This window comes from Zingiber officinale, chromosome 1B, assembly GCF_018446385.1.
Source record: "Zingiber officinale cultivar Zhangliang chromosome 1B, Zo_v1.1, whole genome shotgun sequence".
Classification (NCBI taxonomy): Eukaryota; Viridiplantae; Streptophyta; class Magnoliopsida; order Zingiberales; family Zingiberaceae; genus Zingiber; species Zingiber officinale.
In genome coordinates this window covers 121,300,237-121,324,197 of record NC_055986.1, presented here as the reverse complement: position 1 = coordinate 121,324,197, position 23,961 = coordinate 121,300,237, and the positions used below count along the sequence as shown (strand labels likewise).

General features: G+C 36.3%; 2 long non-coding RNA genes across 3 annotated transcripts; both read right to left on the bottom strand.

The window, feature by feature from the left end:
- Window positions 1-17,136: 17,136 nt before the first annotated feature.
- LOC121992586 lies at window positions 17,137-17,598 on the bottom strand. The gene is made up of 3 exons (XR_006114963.1): window positions 17,559-17,598; window positions 17,266-17,368; window positions 17,137-17,159 (listed from the first exon to the last, which is right to left on the bottom strand). It is a non-coding gene; the product is annotated as an uncharacterized LOC121992586 (long non-coding RNA).
- Window positions 17,599-19,976: 2,378 nt separating this feature from the next.
- Window positions 19,977-23,758, bottom strand: LOC121992514. Of its 2 annotated transcripts, none has more exons than XR_006114940.1 (4): window positions 23,546-23,758; window positions 20,878-20,990; window positions 20,143-20,249; window positions 19,977-20,071 (listed from the first exon to the last, which is right to left on the bottom strand). It is a non-coding gene; the product is annotated as an uncharacterized LOC121992514 (long non-coding RNA). The 2 variants fall into 2 exon arrangements; XR_006114955.1 differs by having other exon boundaries at window positions 23,706-23,747.
- Window positions 23,759-23,961: the final 203 nt, after the last annotated feature.

Sequence of the window (23,961 nt, the reverse complement as noted above, 5' to 3'; positions counted from 1 at the left end):
GGAGGAATTGGTTTTGGTCTCCCGATGAAATTAAGCATCCCGTGTTCGCCCCGAACACACAACTTAATTTCATCAATAATAATTCATTCCACTAAAGAACTATTATTGAACTACCGCACCAATCCCAAATTACATTTTGGGCTCCTTCTTATTATGAGCATGTTAGTCTCCCTGTGTTTAAGATATCGAATGTCCACTAATTAAGTGAGTTACTGACAACTCATTTAATTAATATCTAGGTCCAAGAGTAGTACCACTCAACCTTATCGTCATGTCGGACTAAGTCCACCTGCAGGGTTTAACATGACAATCCTTATGAGCTCCTCTTGGGGACATTATCAACCTAGTATCTCTAGGACACAGTTTCCTTCTATAATCAACAACACACACTATAAGTGATACCATTTCCCAACTTATCGGGTTTATTGATTCATCGAACTAAATCTCACCCATTGATAAATTAAAGAAATAAATATCAAACATATGTGCTTGTTATTATATTAGGATTAAGAGCACACACTTCCATAATAACTGAGGTCTTTATTTCTTTATAAAGTCAGTATAAAAGAAACGACCTCTAATGGTCCTACTCAATACACTCTAAGTGTACTAGTGTAATTATATAGTTAAGATAAACTAATACCTAATTACACTACGACCTTTCAATGGTTTGTTCCTTTCCATTATGGTCGTGAGCTACTGTTTATAATTTATAAGGTACTGATAACATGATCCTCTGTGTGTGACACCACACACCATGTTATCTACAATATAAATTAATTGAACAACTACATTTATCATAAATGTAGACATTTGACCAATGTGATTCTTATTTCTAGATAAATATTTATACCAAAAGCTAGGCTTTTAGTATACACTCTAACACATTAAGCGTTGATTCGACTTAGACCCATTTCGGATATCTAAGTCGAGATCGTGACTAGATTCCGGTCTCGAGGAGACGGAATCTAACTAAGACTCTGCTTGTTAATTATAATTGTGCTACCACTTTGTTTTGCAGGATAATATTATTTGCATTTTGCCTCGGACTAACTCTTTTGTACAAGAGAAGGACTTTCTAGAGAAGAGTGGTCCGAGCACCCGGAGGGGATCCGGGCGCCCGGAATGCAAGTTTTATCCACAACGTACTTCGCCACGTGGAGCACCCTGGCTGGCTCAGCTACATCATATTTAGGGTGCCCGAAGGGATCCAGGCACCCCAAACTCCTATATAAGGAGGGTAAAGGCTGGAGTCAAAAACAACAACGAAACAACTCACGCTCTTCTATGCTTCTGCGATGTTGCGAAGGCTCTTCGACAAAGCTCTATTTTTCTATCTTATTGTCTATTATCGGTATTTTCTTTCTAGCATTTCTGTACCTAAATTTTTGTAATCAAATATTCGAATTGATAGTGGATTGCCCAACGAAAGCACTCAACAAGTGCGGGCCTTGGAGTAAGAGTCGACAAAGGATCTGAACCAAGTAAAAAATGACTCTTGTTAGTGTTGTTTTATTCTTTTGCCTTTACTTTTCCACTGTGCGCTCTACATTTTTTTTGTATTGCTATTCACCCCCCCCCCCTCTAGAGAAACTCATCGATCCAAGTCACTCCAATGAACTAGTTACCATAACCAACATCCACGTTTAACTCTCAGCATCCCAATGTCTCAAGCCAGTGAGAAAATAGCTTCTTGGCCGAACCAAGGAGTATAACTCATGCTAGTCTTACAGAATTAATGGTGTCTGAATACATCAATTTGACTACTAGGGAAATTTTAATATATTCATAATTGTACACATAGAGATAATCACTAGTTGCTATCCAATCACAAATTCTCTCATGCTATGAATTATATTATGAACATTCAGTAAATGAGTTTAAGACAATCAAACATATAATATGCACTCAAATACTGAATTTATACTTATCAAATAAATAGAAAAAATCATAATGCGATTACCTTAGAACATCCCTCAAATTCTAACACTCCCACTTGGCCTAAATCCAATCACCACGGTATCCTAAACTGTAAGCACAGACGTGACTCTCAAACTTACTTTTTGGTAGAGCCTTTGTCAAAGGATCCACTAGATTCCTTTAAGTGGGAATTTTCTCGAGTTGTATTTCTTTCCTACTAGCGATCTCCCTGATCAGATGATAACGACGAAGCACATGTTTTGATCGCTGATGATACCTTGGTTCCTTTGCTTGTGCAATGGCTCTAGTGTTGTCATAGTAAACAGGTAATGCTTCAATAATGGATGGAACCACTCCAAGTTTAGTAACGAACTTCTTGATCCAAACCACTTCCTTTGCTACTTCCGAAACTACAATGTATTCCGCCTCATAGGTAGAATCTGTAATAGTGTCTTGCTTGGAACTTTTCTAACTAAATGCGCCTCCATTTAATATGAATATGAATCTAGACTAGGACTTGGAGTCATCCTTGTCCGTCTGGAAACTAGCATCTGTATATCTGCGTATGGTCATATCACCATCTCCATAAACTAAGAACATATCCTTAGTTCTTCTTAAATACTTAAGAATCATCTTGATAGTCACCCAATGATCCAATCCTGGATCAGACTGGTATCTGCTCGTAACACTCAGAGCATATGATACATCAGGTTTTGTACATAACATAGCATACATGATAGATCCTATTGTGGATGCATAGGGTATCTTATCCATGCAAATCCCCTCGTCTTCTGTGCGTGGGCACATAGACTTCGAAAGTTAAATTCCATGCCTCATAGGTATGAAACTTTTCTTGGATTCAGACATGCTAAACTGTTTTAGCACTCTATCTATATATGCCGACTATGAAAGACCAAGCAACCTTTTCGATCTATCTCTATAGATTTTCATCCCGAGGATGTAAGTTGTTTCTCTTATGTCTTTCATGGAGAACATATTGGACAACCAAACTTTAACTAACTGTAGAACTAGCGCATCATTTCCTATAAGTAATATGTCATCAACACATAATATTAGGAATACGACTACACTCCCACTAACCTTTTGATACACACAGTTTGTCTGGATTTTGTGAGAAATTAAACTATTTGATTGCCTCATCAAAACGGATATTCCAACTCCTGGATGCTTGCTTTAGTCCATAAATTGACCGTTGAAGCTTGCATACTTTATTCTTGTTAAGAGATGTGAAGCCTTCAAGTTGTGTCATATCCACATCCTTGAGCAGATTTCCATTAAGGAAAGTTGTTTTCACATCCATATGCCATATCTTATAATCATGATGTGTTGATATGGCCAAGAGTATCCGAATGGATTTAAGCATGACCACAGGTGAGAAAGTTTTGTCATAGTGAATACTTTGCCTTTAACGATAGCATTTTACCACCAACCTTGCCTTGTAGGTAATAATATTGCCATCCATGTCATTTTTCTTCTCGAAAATCCATTTGCACCCTATAGGCGTAATGCCTTCAGGTGGGTCCACCAAGTTCCAAACTTAGTTTTCATACATGCAATCCATTTCCAACTTTATGGCTATAAGTAACTTATCCTTTTCTGAACTATTCAAAGCCTCTTCATAATCAGTAGGTTCATCATCCTCAATGAGTAACACATCATTCAATTCTCTTACAAGAGATCCATATCTCTCAAGAATATTACGTGTCCTACATGATCTACAAGGAGGTAGTGTCATAATCAGTTGTGGTTCTTGACTAGGCATCTCATTAGCATTTATTAGAGTCTATATAACTTCATCAAGTTCAACCATACTCCCACTTGCTTCCTGTAAGAGAAATTATTTCTCTAGGAAGGTAGCATGCATTGAAACAGATACTTTTTGTTCCAAGGGGTGATAGAATTGATAACCCTTAGTTTCCTTAGGGTATCCAATAAATAAACACTTATCAGACTTGGCATCCAACTTATCTGATATAGTCCTCTTCACACAAGCAGGGCATCCTCATGTCTTCAAATAAGATATGAGGGGTTTCTTACTAGTCCATACCTCATATGGAGTAGTTAAGATTGCCTTCGTCGGGACTCTATTTAGCAAGTAAACAGCTGTCATGAGTGCATAACCCCAAAAGGTCTTGGGAAGATCTACACGATCCATCGTTGATCTAACCATGTCTAACAAGATTTGATTATGCCTTTCCAATACACCATTATGTTGTGGCGTATAAGGCGGAGTCCATTGAGACAATATACAATTGTCCCTTAGATAATCTAAAAACTCTTGGCTTAAATATTCATCACCTTGATCGGATCGAAGTATCTTAATATTTTTACCAAGTTGTTTCTCTACCCCACTTCTGAATTCTCTAAACTTTTCAAAGACTTCAGACTTATGTTTCATTAGATACACATATCCAGAACAAGAGTGATCATCAATGAAAGTAATGAAGTAGCTATAACCTCCTAATGCATGAGTTGTCATTGGTCCACATACATCATTATGTACGAGCCTAAGTAACTCATCAACTCGTTCACCCTTTCGAGAAAAAGATAACTTTGTCATCTTGCCTTTTAAACATGAATCATATGTATCAAATGTATCTAATTCAAATGATTCAAGAACTATAATCTTTTACAATTCGGGCATGTGTTTCTTGCTTATATGGCCAAGGCGACAATGACACGAATAAGAGATTAATTGATTATCTATTCAGGCTCGTTTATTGCTCTTTTCGATATTGAGTACGTCACTAGATATACCTAACACGTAGATGTCATTGCATAATGTTCCAGTGCCATAAAGAACGCTATTTAAGGTTATATAACAACAATTGTTACTAAAAGTTAAATGAAAACATTTTCTATTTAAGCAAGAAATAAAAACAATGCTCTTTATTAATGCTAGAACAAAATAACAATTATCTAGTTCTAAGATAAGTCCACTAAGAAGCTTTAACAAGTATGTTCTGATGGCGACTACAACAACCTTTGCTCCATTCCCAACTCACAGACTTGTTTCTCCCTTGACGAGTCTTTTGCTATTCCTTAGCCCCTGTATGTCATACATATATGTGAGTCACACCCAGTATCTAATATCCAAGTGTCTGAAGAAATAGCATGACAATCAATAATGAAAATACCTGAAGAGGATAGGGCATTAGATGCCTTATTCTTCTTCACGGACTCAAGATAGATCTTGCAGTTTCTTCGCCAGTGTCTCATCTTGCCACAATGATAGCATGGTCCCTTTTGTGTTGATTCTTCTGTCTTGGCCTTTTTGCTCTTCCCTTTAGCCTGATGTTTTAGTTTTCTCTTAGAACCTTTCTTGGAGGAGTCTACTAACATCACAGTTTTCTGTTCACCCTTAATAGAAGGCTCCATAGTCTTGAGCATATTTATCATCTTGGGGATGGTCGATTCCAAATGTTTATCCGATAGTTTATCATAAATTATGAATGACTTTTCGGTAAACTATGTAGAATTAAGTCAATACTTAACTCATGATCCATTGTAAAATTGAGTGATGCTAAACGCTCTATGTAGTCATTCATCTTTAATACATATTGTACTGCAGACGAACCCTCCTGCATCTTTGAGCAAAAGAGAAGCTTGGAGACCTCAAACCTTTCGGATCTAGCTTGCTCATCAAATAGCTCACGAAGATGATAGACAATATTACAAGCATCCAAATGCTCATGTTGTTTCTGTAATTCAGGAGTCATGGCGACTAGCATGATGCAACTATAAGTACAAAATCATCCTTATGTTTTTGAAAGACCAATAGTTGGTCCGTAGTTGCATCGGCATCAAGGCTGGTGGGAAGAGGTTGATCAAGGGCATAAGCTAGCTTCTCAGCTTTGAGAACAATTCTCAAATTTTAAAACCAGTCCAAGAAGTCCGACCCAATCAATTTGTTTGAGTCCAAAATCAAACGCAGATTAATAGAAGTCATAATTAAATGATTAACCTAGAAATACAAAAACGAGAATGTATAAGAGACATGATTTTATATATGTAAACAATTTACATAAAAGTCCTCTTATTTATCAAATTCAAATACCCTTATTTTGAATTCGAAAGATGGTATGTTTTCTCCAAGTGAGCTGATATCCACCATAGATAAGAATAACCTTGACTTTGACCAATAAGTCATTCTTAGCTATATCGGTAGATAACATATTTACTGATTGCATATCACTTATATGCAGCTATCACATTATGCTAGCAACTAATTGATCTTCGCATAAACATCGGGTTGTTAATACATTAACAAGTATACATCAAATGCACATCACCCAACTTCACCTCTATCCACATTGATCATGGCTTTGGCACAACAAATCAACGCTTCAAGTTTAAACCAACTCATTAATTATGAGATTACATCTCTATGGTTTGAACATGTTTAATTTCAAGTTGAGCTTGACTTTGGCTAACAACTCAAACAAGAACTTAAACTCTGGTTCTTACCATATTAACGGAAGGTGTAGGTTTTAATATTGAGTAAGGGATTTGGGTCTCATCTACATCATACAAAATTCTATCTATATGACATTACACGCATTGCATAATGATGACATAGCACATCGCATGCATGGCATAAATAATGACATGATATATCACACGCATGGCATAGCATGACACATCATACATATGGTAAGATCTAATCAAATCACGTGCACGGCAAAATCTAATCATGTCATAATTAATACATCTACATGGTAAACAATATGTTATGTTCATGGCATAAATTTACATATTTTACAATTCTATTTTAGAAATAAAAATATGTTATAAATATAATTTTAATAAATCAAGATTTATCTAATCAAATTAGGAAATCAATTCCAAATTTAATTAGCACATCTCATATAGAATCTTTCTATCAATCAAAATTTTTTAATTATTTTAGAAACAAATTTCCAAATTAATTTTCTAACCATTTAGGAAATAAATAATTAATATTTCTTAATTTATTACAGAATAATTCAAATTTAGATTTTTTGTGATTTTTCAAATCTTTCCAAATTTGTTATTTCCACATAATTTAATAAACTTTCCAAAAATAGAATATTTTAATAAATTTGAAATTTTTAAAAATATTGATTATATAATTTAATTTATAATATCTCAAATTTGGATTTTTTATGATTTTTTAAATCTTTCCAAATTTGGTATTTCCTAACAATTTAGGAAACTTTCCAAAAATATAATATTTTAATAAATCTAAAAATTCTAGAAAATATTAATTCTATAATTTAATTTAAAATATCTCAAACCTAGATTTTTTTTAAAAAAAAAATCAGAATCTTTCTGTATTTAGTATTACCTAACAAATTAAAAAAACCAAAAATAGAATATTTCTTAAAATTTGAGAAAATTCTAAAAATGATAATTTCTAAATTAACAGAATATTTATAAATTTAATTTTCTAAAATTATATCAGAAACTTTCTAAAATAGAATTTCCTATCAATTTAGTAAACTTTCCCAAAATAGAAAAATCTTAATAATTCCAGAAAAAATCTAAAATTAATTACAACACAAATTACAAACTGTAAAATAATTTTATGATTATGTCAAAGCACGATCAAGTTCTGATACCACTGTTGGGATATGCCCGATGTGATATGTGCTAAAACATATTTCGTAAACACGCGCAACGAAAAATAAAACAATAATAATTCCTAATTATTACATCACATACATCACACACATACAAGGATACAACATGTCAAACATAATCGCATAATTAAATTTTTACATAAAGTAAATTTACACTAGGTGTACCTTACGGATGACTTGTAACGAGAAGGGCATCAACCGTAGCGATGTTGTCGAACCTCGCCTCTATTTGTATCCACGCCGAGCTCCTCAAGACAACTCCTTGAGTATAAGTCTCTCCTTCGGAAGTTACTAGCCACGAGCGAAGAAGAGGGATCAAGAGGAAGAAGAAGAGAAGCACACAAGGAAGAGTTTTCTCCCTTGTGGTGGTCACGGCAACAAGGGGAAGGACTTCCCCTTGTTGGTGGCGGCAAAGAGAGAGGGGAGAGGGAGAGAAGAAGAGAAATTGGGTTAAGGTTTTTCAAAAACCTTACAAGCCAATTAATGATCTCATGTGTATAATCTTCTCTCAACCATATCAATATATAGCCCTCATTAATGAGTTGGATTAGAAAGCCCAAATCCAACCCATTATCCCTTAACCAAAAATTAGCCCATTAACTCCTTGATTTGGTTCACAACTAAACCAAGTTGGTTCATGACTAATTCATGATTGAATCAAATATGGTCCAACTCTTCCATAAGAGATGTGGTCCATCCATACTTCCATTGTGACAAATATTTTCATATTTGTCTTATGTATGGTGTAACCAAACATTTATCTCTTGATCTAAGAATCCTATTCTTTAACTTGTTTTACGTCTTTTAGAGACTCACTAGTGCGTGTGACCGGATATGTTCCCGATTTATCTTGGCCGCCCATAATTAACTACTTAATTATAGAACAATCATGAGTGACACCTAGTAGTACATCATGATCCCCAATTAGTCAAAAAATCATAGTTGATTTTAGAATTAATTCTAAACCATTCAGCAGCTACAGTGAGTCGTGTCTCGTTCCTTTCACTCGTCTTATACCCACTCAGTTCAGGACATAGTCTATGTGTCTTATCCCCACTAGGTTGACTATGTCACGCCTAGCCCAAGTAATACTTTCTCGTTCATCGGATTTAAATTACTCATATATGTGTACAAGAGTCTCGCACTCTTAACATGTGATGTTTTGGCCAAAGACTTTGAGTAATAATCCTAACAAGTAGTCATAGGGTATATGTCTCCTCGCAAGGAGCGGTGAATCCTCTATGGGCTATCTAAACACCTTTGAGCACTTCAACTTATACCCAATCATCCCGGGTCCACGCCTCAATGAGATTCTTGCTTAAGATGTCAAAGTATAAGTCTCCATGACCAAGATGACTTGCATACCTCAAGTCGAAGGAAACTTGCACTCGTACTGAAGTAAGAACTTCACAGACATACATATATATATATATATATAGAGAGAGAGAGAGAGAGAGAGAGAGAGAGAACCATATGAAGTCTTACAGCAAGTCACTCCAATGAACTAGTTACCATAACCAACATCCACGTTTAACTCTCGACATCCCAATGTCTCCAGCTAGTGAGAAAACAGCTGTTTGGCCAAACCAAGGAGTATAACCCGTTCTAGTCTTACAGAATTGATAGTGTTCGAATACATCAATTCGATGACTAGGAAATTTTCAATATATTCATAATTTCACATGTAGAGATAATCACTAGTTGTGATCCAATCACAAATTCTCTCATGCTATGAATTATATTATGGGCATTCAGTAAATGAGTTTAAGATAATCAAGCATATAATATGCATTCAAATAGTGGATCTATAATTATGAAATAAATAGAAAAAACCTTAGGGCAACCCTCAAATTCTAACAACTTATTCCCCAATCTTTCAACATCCTTAGTGGTGTTGTTATTATTTTTCGCTTACTGAATGTCCCCTTATCACCTCATCTATTCCACCATTTTTTCTGTCTTTGTCAAATAGAGAATGGTATGTTCAAATTCTAGGTGCATCCGAAGGCAATTTTATTCAATAGAGTTCCACCCACCACAGGGGGAATGGAGAGATAAATACTTCTTCGTACGCCTTCCCTTTTCTCCACCTTATCCAGTGATCTGGCAACAGAACCTTCCTCCTATTCCCAACTTGGGTGACATCTCCACAGATTCCACCCTCTGTGCTTTTATGGGGAAACTTAAAGGTGCCAAGTTTAACTTTCCCACGTTGACCATAGAAGGCTTACTATCTGTTTTTAGGCTCAGTCCAGCTGACACAGAATTGAGTACTTCCTTTAGTAAGTTTATTCTCCTTATAAACGATTGTTTGCCATTTCTCAATTGTTTGTTATATAAGTTATTTAATCCTTACTCTTTTTCCCAGCTGAGGCTATTATCTCAGCCTTCTTGTATAGAAATACTCAATTAATAAGAGTAGTTCTGACCAAGTTAGGAGAGGACTTATTGGAAGAATGTTGTCTCAATCAGACCTCTTCCTCCCTTGGTCTACTTCTTCTAGCTAAGACAACCCGAGAACCATACTCTAGCTCCTCATATCATGACACTCCTTTCGTCATCAGGCACAAAAAGCCACGAACACAGGCTTCGGGACTAAATTTACCTACAATATCCATCATTGAGCAAGTTCTCATCACTTTGGCCGAGATTTCTTATGACCGAGGTAAAGAACCCGAGTCTTTAACACATAGTCGTTATCATTTTGCACTCAATATAATGAGGCCTGGCCTCCTTATACCTATGTCTCGTGTGATTCCTCCAGTTATTCCATCTATTGAGATAACATCAGTTACCACTTCGCCAACTTCTTTACAAACTTTGGCCCATCTTCCAACTAAACCTGCATGAGGCAAACCCCTTGTAGGCGATCCGCTGGCCCGGTGTCTAAAAGACCGGTATTTGAGCAAAGTCTTGAGCTAGTTGGGACAACACCATTCACCCAACCATCTTTTGCTCCGTCACAATCACCTGAGCTCTCCCTTGTTCCTCCTCCAGGGCCTGCAACTTCTACTAGCTCATCATGCCTCTTTAAGCAATCCCATAGGTTACCATCCCAACCAGGACTAGATTCTACCTCCCCTCCATCTTATAGGATACTTAAGTTGAAAGGTTCATTAGCTGAAACATAGCTACAAGCACAATGACAAATGCGAAGTAGCACAATTGTCGAGCATGCCGACAAGCACAACCGTAATGTCACTATCGTAAATCTTTAATTAAATTATGTTAACTTATTACTACAAAATATAATTTTGTTGTTATTTTATCCAGTTCTATGCTTCAAGCTTACATTTGGGCCAACTAGTTATGGACCTGGAGAGAGCTAACAAAGTTTTAAAAGATAGAGTGGAAGAGCTACAGGTTGCCCCTACTATTCCCAGTGATGAAATTGTTCAATTACAAGGAAAAATATATTTGTAAACCGAGTTTATCACTCACCTGGAGAAAACTCTACAAGGTTGTCGTCAATTACTGCAGTCTCAGGAAGCGGAGAAGAAAAACTTGGAGCTTCAACTACAAGGGAGTAAGTCCAAACTTCGAGTGGAGAAGGCTCTAAAAGATAAGGCTCTTTTGGATCTAGCTCAGAAAACCACATTTTTAGAAAGGCTACAACTATTGCATGGCTCTAGATCTCCTGAACTAATCAAGAGTTGACTGCCAAAAACTTCTTATTGTTAGACGAACAAGAGAAATTAAAAGCCCAAGATTCACAAATAACCTCCCTATTAGATGAGCTAGAATGTTTCAAAGAGAAACATGCTACCATTAAGGTTGAGAGGGACAACCTTCAATTTGAACTTCAAACATACAAGGCGGGAGAGGATGAATGATGGAAAAACAAATGAAGACCCTATTTGGACTCCCTCGAATTTGGTGAAGAGTGTGTCAGACGCATTGTAGGATTTCTCACCCACTCAGCTGAGGGGGTTGTTCAGCAGTTAAGGGAGGGAGGTTACTTGTCAAAGGAACCCCCTCCCCTCTTCATACACTACAACAAAAACTGCAAACGACAACGGATATTATCCGTTGTCGTAGGGTCAAAAAACCGTTGTAACTGAGGGTGTTGTAGAATGTATTGCCCTACGACAACGGTTTTGAATTCGTTGTCTTTGTAGACATTTGACAACGGTTTTTATCCATTGTTGTTTATATGTCGAAAATTTGGCTACGAAGGATACGACAACGTTTTAAAACCGTTGTGGTAGATAATTTTAACAACAGAAATAAACCGTTGTAGTAGACATTTTTTACAACAGATATAAATTGTTGTGGTAGATAATATTTGACACGTTTTATAAACTGTTGTGGTACAAAAAAATTTCGTTGTGGTTTACCTAGTTTTTACAACATTTTTAACTGTTGTCTTTAATGTTCATTAATACCAAACAACCAATCTTATTTTATTATAAGCAAACCACCAATGCAAAACTAAATATTTACTACATTAAATCCAAAATAAACATCCGTATATAATTCATCTTGTAGCCATATATACAAAAATATACAAAATGAGTTGTTACTCATCAAAATACACATGTTTTCCATTACTCTCCATATACATTAAATCACATGTTTTCCATTTGCTGTTCTCAATATGGCTTTTAATTTACAAATTAGAAAGGCAAGCTACATCCTAACAAAGCTCACTTCTTGCATAAAAAAAACTCAAGTCTCACGAATTGCCCGACCTGCAAGAGAAAATTTAACAAAACTTATCAAATTCTAGAATTCGAAAAAGAGAATGTAATTAACCAATCTGTAGTGCATAGAAGGCAAAAACAAACCAAATGAAGGAAACAAAAAGAGGTGTTTATTAGAGAATAATAGTACATGGAATCTACTAGGAGCAGTGATACCTAGCTTAGCATAGTTTATTAAATAATTAGCACTGCATGCAGCTAACATTATTTAAGTGAACTATCATCCAAGATTAATAGAATCCATGCAAAGCGCATTACATCCATTAACATCTTGAAACAAAATATTCATGCAATTTTCTGTGTCATTTTCCAGACTGCATTACCTTTAAGACTTGATAGGCATAATATGCTTTTCCATTTTGTAAGTAACAAGTTGCCAGGAGCTGCAAATTGACATAAGGAGAGTACAAACAAGAAAAAATAATAAATTCTAGGAGGAAAAATAAGATTAAGTCATGGCATATAGACGAAAACCATAAGGAGAGTACAAACAAGAAATTTGTAGAGCAACTCATAAGATACAAAAAGGTCATCATCTAACAATTCACAAAGAGATAACTTTCACATTGTCAGTCCTTGCATAATTCGAAAACAACTAAATAAGCTACTCACACAACCCAGCCATTATTAATTTTGGACCACAAAGAGAGGCAATAAATAAGGGAAATGTCAGCTAATTCTGCTCATGGTAGAAATGCAAGAATGAAGTATTGAGCAAAGGAGATAGCTAGCTGTGAACAAATAAATTATTAGCACTAAGGAATCAAAATCAATAAGTCATGGAGTCACAAACAAAGTGTTCAACCATCTTTTGAAGTCTAGTAATTTATACCTAGTAATGAAAATAGTCTAGTACGTAATCCGCCCATTCGGATCGCACTTCGTCAATTTCTTCGTTGGAGTAAATTGTTTTCATAAACTGTTAACAAACCCAGATTATATTAGTAAAAAAAATCAGTAATGAAGAAGCAAAGTCAAATAAAAGAAATTATTTGAGAAAATTGAGAATATGTCAAATATTACCATTAACAACTACTCACATTAAAATCCAAATTCAGAAGAAAAAAAAACTACATCAAAGAAAAAAGGGAGAAAAAAACAAAAGAAATTGTCCCTTCTTATTCCCCTTCACTCTGAATCCGAGTCCATACTCTCCATTCCCTTCAACCCTCTTCGCCTCTTCTTCTTCTGTTCAAAACCAATCAATAGATACTAAATAAATGTTTCTCAATAGAAAATAAAATACCGATATAATTTCTAGAATAGATATAGATATTTCAAGGTGATCAATAGGGGGAAAATGAACAATAAGTGGAAAGCGAGCCACCGCACCAATGGAACATAACATATGTGGACCCGCTCGAAAGGGCCAACAAAGACATGCTGCATTAAAGACATGCAACAATGAAGGAAAACCACGGAATATTGTCAAAATTAATAATAGAAGAAAATGGTCGAATTCTATCATGCAGCAGTGAAAGCAATCAAACAAGGTAGAAAATGTTGAAAATTAAGATGAAACAAATATCAGAGCATGAGATTTAGAAGAATGGAAGCAAGTGGACGGAAATGGATACCTTCCTCGTGCATGTCTTCTCCCTCACTTCATACCTTGCCCTTGTCAAATCTGTTAGCCACATACCTGGATAACAGTACTGGGATCCAAATTCACAACAATTAGGAAAATAAAGTTTGAATTTTGAGAAGAAAATGAGCAACAAGTTGTGATTTTGCTGAATCCAAAGAATGGAAGAATGTGGAAGTAGTGTGACCAACACTTACCTGATAGTCCAAAGAAGAGGACAACATCACCATCTTTGCCCATATTATTGCTAGAGTGCAGGGAGAGAATGTTTCTTTTAGGCATTAGATAGTGCATCACACCGAACAAACCCTTCTTCATCTCCCTGGCATACTGTGTGCCAAGGATGGCCATTTCTTTCCTATCAAGATTAAGATCAATGCTGGTGGAGGTAGTCATGTAGTGTGTGTATCGATTACATGGAAACTGGCCATCATTGTAAATTGTGAAGTCCGGAGTACTGAAATCCTCCAGTTCTTCAGGTGTAGGACGGATGCACCTACGATCCTTCTAATTATTTCATGCAAAAGAGAGTTTTTCTTCTTCTAGTTTACATGTTTTCCCTTGGCATTAAGGAGAGAAAGAGGAGCTAGTTATCTCACTAACACTAATATATGCAGATGTATGATCCAACCTGCTACTAACACAACTATGATTCACTACTAGAGATCAACAGAACCAACGCAAAGATGACTTATCTGGATAACTGTCGAACTGTAGAATTGAAGAGCATCTTTAGCATTCTTATTAGTAGTATTTTTCACTTACATGTTGTGCATGAACACGGAATGATAGGCCCTTGCAGAGACAATTTGAACTTTGATTCGATGCTCGGGATCCCAGTTGAGGAATTGGTCATTCACAAATACCTTGTATCATTCAGATGGCATATTAGGATCTATGAGGAATTACATCAAACACTTGATGTGCATGTGTACCTTATCCAAAGAGTTGAGGTAATCGACAGCCCTCTCCCTGTTCACTAGGAAGGTGTGCTCATCCATCTCTATGTTCGGTGAGCCTCTGCGTGAATAGTGCACATACATTTTGAGAAGGAACCATCAATGGAAGGATCATGAATTAGTTGTGTGGACTTACTTTCCCCACCAAAGCTCATTGGCAGTGGTTTCATCCTTGACGACGTGCTTGTCCCTCGGCGAACGGCCAGTCTTTGCGCCGGACAAGGTAGCCAAGGCTCCGGTCGATGTTATGAATGATCCATGTTCATGTTTTATGGCTTGCTCGTAGAGTTCTACAAGGAATTCGTGATTCTTTCAATGAGAATGAAATGTGATGATTTGAGTGATGAATTGAGGAGATGAGAGCAGATATCGACCGGGGAGAGGTTGTAGAGGACATGGGTAAACTTGAGGGCGCTGTCGCAAACGCTGATGGTCGGCGTCAAGTAGTGGTGGTGCTCGGCGCCGACCTCTTCTTCTGCAGGGAGTGCAGTTCGTCGATGGTCTTCGCCTTCACCGGCGGCGCGCTGTCGTCATGGCAGATCCCGTTCTCCGGTTTCCCCCTCCCGTGCGTCTGGATCTTCGGCAGCCCATTGGAGAACACCTCCGCTCACCAGGAAACGAGAAGGAGCACAACGTCGTATGAGGAGAGGGAAAGATAGAACGCGAAAACACGACGCCGAAAAGAAAAAAGCGAGGGAAAGGAAAACATCGAAGGGGGGAAATGACCAAATTCAATTACAACGGTTTTTTCAAAACTGTCGTCGTAGCCACTAAAAACGCGGATAAAGACAACGGTTTATAAAACCGTTGTAAAAAGTGTTGTCGTTTTAAAAAAAAAGTCGCTCAATGACAACAGTTTTGCCAAAACCGTTGTCTTTTATATTTAATGGGGAGTTCAAAGACAACGGTTTTGGCAAAAACCGTTGTCTTTGAGCAAATACGCAACGCTTTCTCTTAAAACCGTTGTCGTAGGGGTGTTGTCGTTTGCAGTTTTTGTTGTAGTGATAGATCATCAGCGGCTCAACAGGGAGTTTCTGAAAGATTTCTTAAGTAAGATTGAGTGAATATGTATTTTTGTACTATACTTTTATATTGTCTACTTGTTATTCAAAACAATGATAGAACATGAGATACCAGTGAAAATTAATAAGTACCTGTCACCTATTGTCCTGTGTAACTTTATGTATCTTCAGAACCATCCATATCTCAAGATACAGATTGAAATCTTTAATATGTTTATAGCATATGCTCTATAGAGAAACTTCATAGAGAAATTCTTTATAACATAGAGAAACCTTGAATATTTTACTGTTAAATAAACAATCACTCATAGAGATCCCAGATTAAATAATGAACAGGATGAATATAAACTACAGGGTGGGATAAGCAAGCTGAATATTATATAAGAAATTAATGATGACTTCTTGGGTTGAATCATAAACCATTCAAGCACATAGTGTTGAACGAAATGAGCAAACCAGATATAATACAAATATTCCATAATAAACTCATGAGCTACATAATAAATTAGTCGAGCATATTGACCTGAACAAAATAAGCAAGCCAGACATAATATAAGAAGAATTGATAATAGTTCCCAGACTGCCTAATAAATCGGTTGGGCATATATTCCTGAATGACATAAGAAAATCAAGCATAATATAAGCAGAATTGATAATGAGTTCCCGCACTACAACAAAAACCTTCATAGATATCGGTTTTCCACCGGTGTCTATTTCATTTCGACCGATGTCTATGAAGCCGATGTTAAAAGTCTGTCATTTTAGACATCGGGTTAAACCCGGTGTAGTATCACTTAACGACACCGGTCTTCGAATCGGTTATTAACCGGTGTAGTATCACTTAACGACACCGTTTCATCAACGGTGTAAAACTGATGTAATATTGTATGTTAATAACACCAGTTTTGGCAGCGGTAAATGACCGATGCAATATTAGTTAATAACACCGGTTTTGCAGCGGTGGAAAACCGATGTAATATGTATATTTTTTAACAACACAAATTTGATTTCTGAAACAATGAAAAATCGACAATAACAAAAAAAATACACAAATATTCAAAAATTATACAAATATTCTTCATTCAATAATATCCATAAAATACACAAATATTCACAAATTATATAAATAATCTTCTTACAACAATATCCATAAAATACTCAAACATTCTTTTTACATCAAAAGCTAGCTAATAGATATCAAAATCAAGGTAGAACATTCTTTTAACACATCAAGGTAGAACCGCACTTCAAATGTAATCTAGCATGCATTCAGCCCACTCGAACTGCATTTCATCAATTTCAACACTGGAGTACTTGAGATTTGTAAACTGTAAAAACACATAAATCCACCATATGTCAAATAACTAAAATAAATGTGTACATGTATCAAATAAAAAATATAAGATCACAAGTGCTTGTCATAAACATGCTTACCAGCGTGTTGAAACCTATTCTATGAATGGTGGCTTCGAATGAACTTCACGAGCAAGGCCAAAATTTGCTATCTTCACAAAGTCCTTGGTTACCAATAAGTTCTCTGCAAAGGTCATAATCTAGTTTAATAGAATGCTAACTTCACCAGAATAATTATAGGTGCATAAATCACATTTAACAAAATAAATGCTAATCCTAGATAACAACGTTGTAGGAATAGATCTGTTAAGAGCACACAAATGAATCTTTATAGGGATATTTGGTTAAAAGCGGAACTAAAGAGGTACACCTACCTCCCATGTCAATAAGTCACTTCCTCGAGTTGGATATGGGTATATCTTGAAGCTGCAAATCCAATCAGAAGTAGGATTAGCGTGGTAAGCAAGACATTGAAAATCCCATTAATAGACACATATTGGCCATGAGAACCCTTGTTCTTGTCATTGAAATAAGGTGGGGTAGTTGTCATGCCTCCCAAACTTGAATTAAAAGGATATGGGAGAAGACCCCTAAATCCTTCATTTATCCATTGAACTTCCTTAATGTACGAAGGCATAAAAAATGAAGAAGGATAACGATGCCATTCACTTCCGATGCAAAGCATAGTCTCTGTGCATAAAGGCAAGCATTCCATCAAATTTAAAACTATAATCCAATCAATATAAAACTATAATCCAATCAAATTTACAGGCTATCGCTTCTGCATAATTTCCCTATTGTAATACAAGAGAACTATCAATTTCCAACTAGGGGCAAAGACAACAAAGAAGATGATAGACAAATTATATGACTTTCTTCTATTAAATGAGGCAATATGCAGTAACTCTCAAACTAGCAATGAAAAAGGCAGATATAGTACTCTACCTGTTGCTTGTATATAATAGCCAAGTTGTTGAAGGGCACAGATATCCCTATTGTAACTGCTAAAATTGCCTTATAGAATGATGCAGCAACACTCATCATATTACTGCATGAAGAGAAGTTTCATTAAGGAACAAAAATAAACTATCCGCACAGTTGTCATCAAACATTTCTAAAGCTTACCAATCCATGTATATATATGTTGCCAAGGCTTGACAATGCTTGTGGATGGTTAGGTTGTAAAGCAAAGCATGACTTGGGAAAAATTATTAAAATGAAGTTATTCAACAAGGAAAAAAACAACTTGTTATTATCTCCCTGATTTCAGGATCATATGATTCCAGTTTCAGAACTAAAATTCTTTCAAATCCGTAACATTTTGAACGGTTGGGTTTTTTCTGCAGTTGGGCCCTGTACTTCAAAAGACGGTAGAATCTTTTCGTCTCCTCCCTCCTACGGAAAATTATGTTCCCCCATTTAAGGACCCTTGGAGGTTTTGGTGACGACTACAATGTTTTGGTATGAAACCTTCCAACGTGTCTACAGATGACATTCATTGTATTTTTTGTATATACCTTGCTTGGTGTTTGGATTTGTTTATGCAAGGAATGAGCACTGCATCATCTACTGGGGATCTTTAACTATGCTTTATTTCTGAAGCAGCTACATCAGCACACTGGGTTACATTAGTTTGCTTTTTTTTCTAGCATCTAAAGCAAAAGAAAGTACATAAAGGATAGAGGATAAGGAATAACCATGACAAGAAACCAGGAAAATATATAATAACAGTAGTCCTTCAAAGACAATGAAAATAAAGTAACTAACTTAAATCTGAAGGTGATGCGTAAGTTCAAAAATCTTAATAAAATAAATTATAAGTCGACATAAAAGGATATAGCTTTATAAGTAATTTAGAAATTATAGACAGTTTTAGCAGCCAACAATAAAATAAATTAACAACAAAACTAACCTAAAGACCTTGTAAATAGATTGCAATTTTAGCAAAGAACACGAACTTGCTCTAGGTGCCGGTGCCATATAGAACGACCTCATAAATAGGTTGCAGCTTCAGCAAAGAACATGAACTTGCTACTGTAGTCATGTAGGATCAGCAAGTACTCACGTATCTTGACTCGAGGAGATTCTTCAAAGTTTCCTGGAGAATCTATCATTAGTGGCAATACAGTTTAATGACAGAATCTGCTCCAGCTGTGAATAGCCATGGCTGCCTCGGATGAAATTTACAATCTAAAACACCTGTTCAATTAATAAGTTAATGTTAGGTCTAAGATAGGCAGGAATTGCAATTTTTATTTGAGTTAGAAAGCCATAGTTTCTTAATCTAGACGCGGTAAATGAAAAACAAGGAAAATAACAAAGTTTGCAACACAACTGACCTCTGTCATTAAACTGAGAGAATTTGGTATGCCTAAACTTTTCAGGGCACTTTAGGTTTCATCCTGATTCCAGCCTCAAAGGCTAGGTAACTAGGTATAATGTCATGATTTTTATATATTTCCAATTTGTCAGTGTGTATTAGAAAAAAGAAAGAAACAAAACTGAGATATAAAATAGGCACTAGGAATGACTAAAAATAAGTACAACTAAAATTCATAATTAGGGCATCACTAGGAACGACAGTAGTGAAATAGTCTCCTTTCCGATGCTAATCAATTTTTTCACAACCTGCAAAGTAAAAGAATGAATAATAGAAAGGTAGTGGCAAATACTCTACCAATTAAAATAAAGTAATCCAAAGGATTAAGTCTATGTCCAGAAACAATTAAGGTAATTTGATGTGCCTATATTGAAATTAATTACTATACAGATACATATGTACTATGAAGGGTGGATACACAGTGAATATAGCTCACCTTGCAATGCTTTAATCGGATGCAATCATATTTATCATCTCGAACCCATCTCACTGCTGGAGTGGTATTTCCTAAAGCACAGAATCGAGTGCCAACTGATCTGAACAGAAACTAAAATAATATTATGAGTAAAAACACTTACCCTCATCCTCCTCTAGTTTTGATTCCTCCACATGAAGCAACTCCTTGACCCTTGCTTGATTCTCTGCACTTCCCAATCCAGTATCTAAAATAAGCACATCGCATCCTCTGAAACAATGTGTAAATGTATGTCAGAAAGAAGCAGGGTGGAATTAGGCATCGAAAACTGAATTAAAAAAAAACCCTAGAGGGTGGAAATTAAATTACAAAAACCTGGAGGAAATGAACATACAAAAGAAATGCTAACCATAGGTACGGCTCCCTTCTTTTAACATAACCATATTAAATTTATATTCTAACCTAAACCATCCAATATCTAAATTCCCATTAGATCTTCAAGGTTACAATCTTCCATAATCACCTAACATGAAACCTAAATGTCACTGAAACCATTTCAGATTCAGGTTAATCTTTATTTACAACATTCAATTACCCAATATAACAACTCTTATCCTTGTTAACTAGTAACACATCATACCCTTAACCTCCAACACCAGAACAAACAAATTCTTATTAACTCTGCCGTGGATCCAGCTCAAAACACACAGGATTCATTAGGTAACATCTACTGCAACTAATGATCACACAAGGGTAAGGAACAAGAACTAAACCGTACCTCAATCCCCTACAAACAGAACATTACATAGTGCATCTTCACTAGCCGGATCAAGAAGAAAGAATAACAAGAAGTCATCAAAACAACCTGTTAACAACAACAACAGATCGACCTCATTACCTCTGCACCCTTCAATCACCGGAGACGATCACTGATACGAAGAAGAGATCGATCCAACAGAGTTGTGGTGGCCGGGACCAAAATACCAGTCTCTGCTTCCCAGAAAGAACCACCTGAATCAACACTAGAAAGGATCAAGGTTCGAATTCACAACCAAAACCAAACCCTTACCTCCAAGATCGAAGTTAGGGCAACGACTTGTTCTTGCCGACGAACAGGGACAGAGATCGGGAAGGAACAATGGTTGTTACTGTTGGTTGCTACTCGGAAAACCTATAGGTTCCACTGTACAAAAATTTTGTACAAAGGTCTGAACCTTTTCCTAGCTACCATGTGTTCTTTTAAATTAAATTTTGGATCGCCTGCGGAACTTAACACGTTTGATCCAAAACTTAATCTATTTGTTCTTTTAGGTTTTGACTTGGATCTCCTGCGGAACTTAACACGTTCGACCCAAGTCTCCTTAAGTTATTAATTCCATTAAATATTAATTTCCATAAAAGGTTCCCAGTACTGACGTGGCGAGGCACATGGCCTTCTTGGATATGGGAGCAACCACCACCGACTAGACAAAACCTTTAATAGAAAGCTAATATTTAATTTCCTAAAATAACTTTAGGTTAACCAAAGAGAACAATCAAATCACAAGGAAAAGAAAGAAACAAAAAAACACAACTTCGAAAAACATATTCGAAATTCTAGAACGTAAGCCTCTTGTATTTGGTATTATTTCCATAAATAACTAGCATGATGCGGAAAAGGAAAAACTACTAGTTATACCTTCTAGAAAGACCTCTTGATCTTCTACCGTATTCCTCTTCTAACCTCGGACGTTGTGTGGGCAACAATCTACCAAGATGAGAAACCACCAACCACCTTCTTCTCCTCCAAGCAAGGTTCGGCCACAAAAGAAAAACTTCACCAAGGAGAAAAACCAAAATACTAACCAAGCTCCAAGAGATGCTAGCTTCCTCTCCTTCTTCTTCTTCTTCTCCTAGTAGTATCCGGCCACCACAAGAGCTCCAAGGGAGAGGGAGAGGGAGAGGTTCGGCCACCACAAGAGGAAGAGAAGGAGATGATGGCCAGCCACACCAAGGAACAAAAGAGGGAGAGAAATAATAGATGTTGTGTCTCATGAAGGCACCCTCACTCCTTCTTTTATATTCCTTGGCCTAGGCAAATTAGGAAATTTAATTACAATAAAATTTCCTTAATTTTCCTTGACATGAATTAATTGAGAAAAATAAAATAAAATTTCCCAATCAACTTGTAATGGCCGGCCACAATCAAAAGGAGCAAATTAGGAGAGTTTCAATCAACAAATTAAAACTTCCTAATTTGTTTCCGGAAATTTTAAAAAATAAAATTTCTCTTTAAAAATATCTTCATGGTTAATAAAAGGAAATTTCTATAACTTTAATTTTATTAACATGTGAATAATTTTAAAGAGAAAATAAAACATCTCTCCAATCTACAAATAAGGAAAGAGATCTAATCTCTTTCTTTAATCTTTTGTAGATCTTTTACAAGAGAGATATTTTAATTTTAATTCTCTTTAAATTATATCTTCCACATAATAATAAAAATTAAAATTAAATTTCTTTTTTAATTTAATTTGGCCGGCCCCCACTAGCTTGGGTTCAAGCTAGGGCCGACCACCCAAAATCTTACCTAGGCCGGCCCTAGCTTGTTCCCAAGCTAGCTTGGCTATTGGGTGGGTATAGAAGGTGGGTATAGGTGGGTATAGAACTCTACAAATAAGAGGCTACGATAGGGACCGAGAGGAGGAATTGGTTTTGGTCTCCCGATAAAATTAAGCATCCCGTGTTCGCCCCGAACACACAACTTAATTTTATCAATGATAATTCATTCCACTAGAGAACTATCATTGAACTACCGCACCAATCCCAAATTACATTTTTGGGCTCCTTCTTATTATGAGTGTGTTAGTCTCCCTGTGTTTAAGATATCGAATGTCCACTAATTAAGTGAGTTACTGACAACTCATTTAATTAATATCTAAGTCGAAGAGTAGTACCACTCAACCTTATCGTCATGTCGGACTAAGTCCACCTGCAGGGTTTAACATGACAATCCTTATGAGCTCCTCTTGGGGACATTATCAACCTAGTATCTCTAGGACACAGTTTCCTTCTATAATCAACAACACACACTATAAGTGATACCATTTCCCAACTTATCGGGTTTATTGATTCATCGAACTAAATCTCACCCATTGATAAATTTAAGAAATAAATATCAAACATATGTGCTTGTTATTATATTAGGATTAAGAGCACACACTTCCAAAATAATTGAGGTCTTTGTTCCTTTATAAAGTCAGTATAAAAGAAACGACCTCTAATGGTCCTACTCAATACACTCTGAGTGTACTAGTGTAATTATATAGTCAAGATAAACTAATACCTAATTACACTACGACCTTCTAATGGTTTGTTCCTTTCCATTTTAGTCGTGAGCTACTGTTTATAATTTATAAGGTACTGATAACATCATCTTCTGTATGTGACACCACATACTATGTTATCTACAATATAAATTAAATGAACAACTACAAACAAATGTAGACAATTTGACCAAATGTGATTCTTTATTCATAATGAATGTTTACAAAGCTTAGGCTTTCAGTATACACTCCAACAGTTACCTCCTCCAAACAATCGATGCTGGCCTGATCCAACGCCGATGCCCTTGGTTCCCTCCCGACAGCCGGCGAAATCCACCGATCGAGATCCGTCGCCATTGTTCACTGAGATCAGAGAAGGGAGGAAGGGATCGGGGAGAAAGAAGGTTCGGCTGTAACTAACCTCTCTTCCTCTCAACGCTCCAAGGTCCGCTCTTCGCCGGCGCCACCGAGAGAAGAAGAAATCGCAAGTCTCGGTCGCATGAAGTCCGAAGTCGCGAGAAGCAGAGGAAGAACAGAGGAGAAAGTCGGGGGAAAAGAAAAGGCTTCAGCGCTTTATAGAGAGGTTAACCCCAAACCCCATCCTCAACCTTTAGCAATCAGACGATTAAGAAGAATGAAAAGAGGAAACAAGAGGTTTTGAAGATGACCGTGTACCC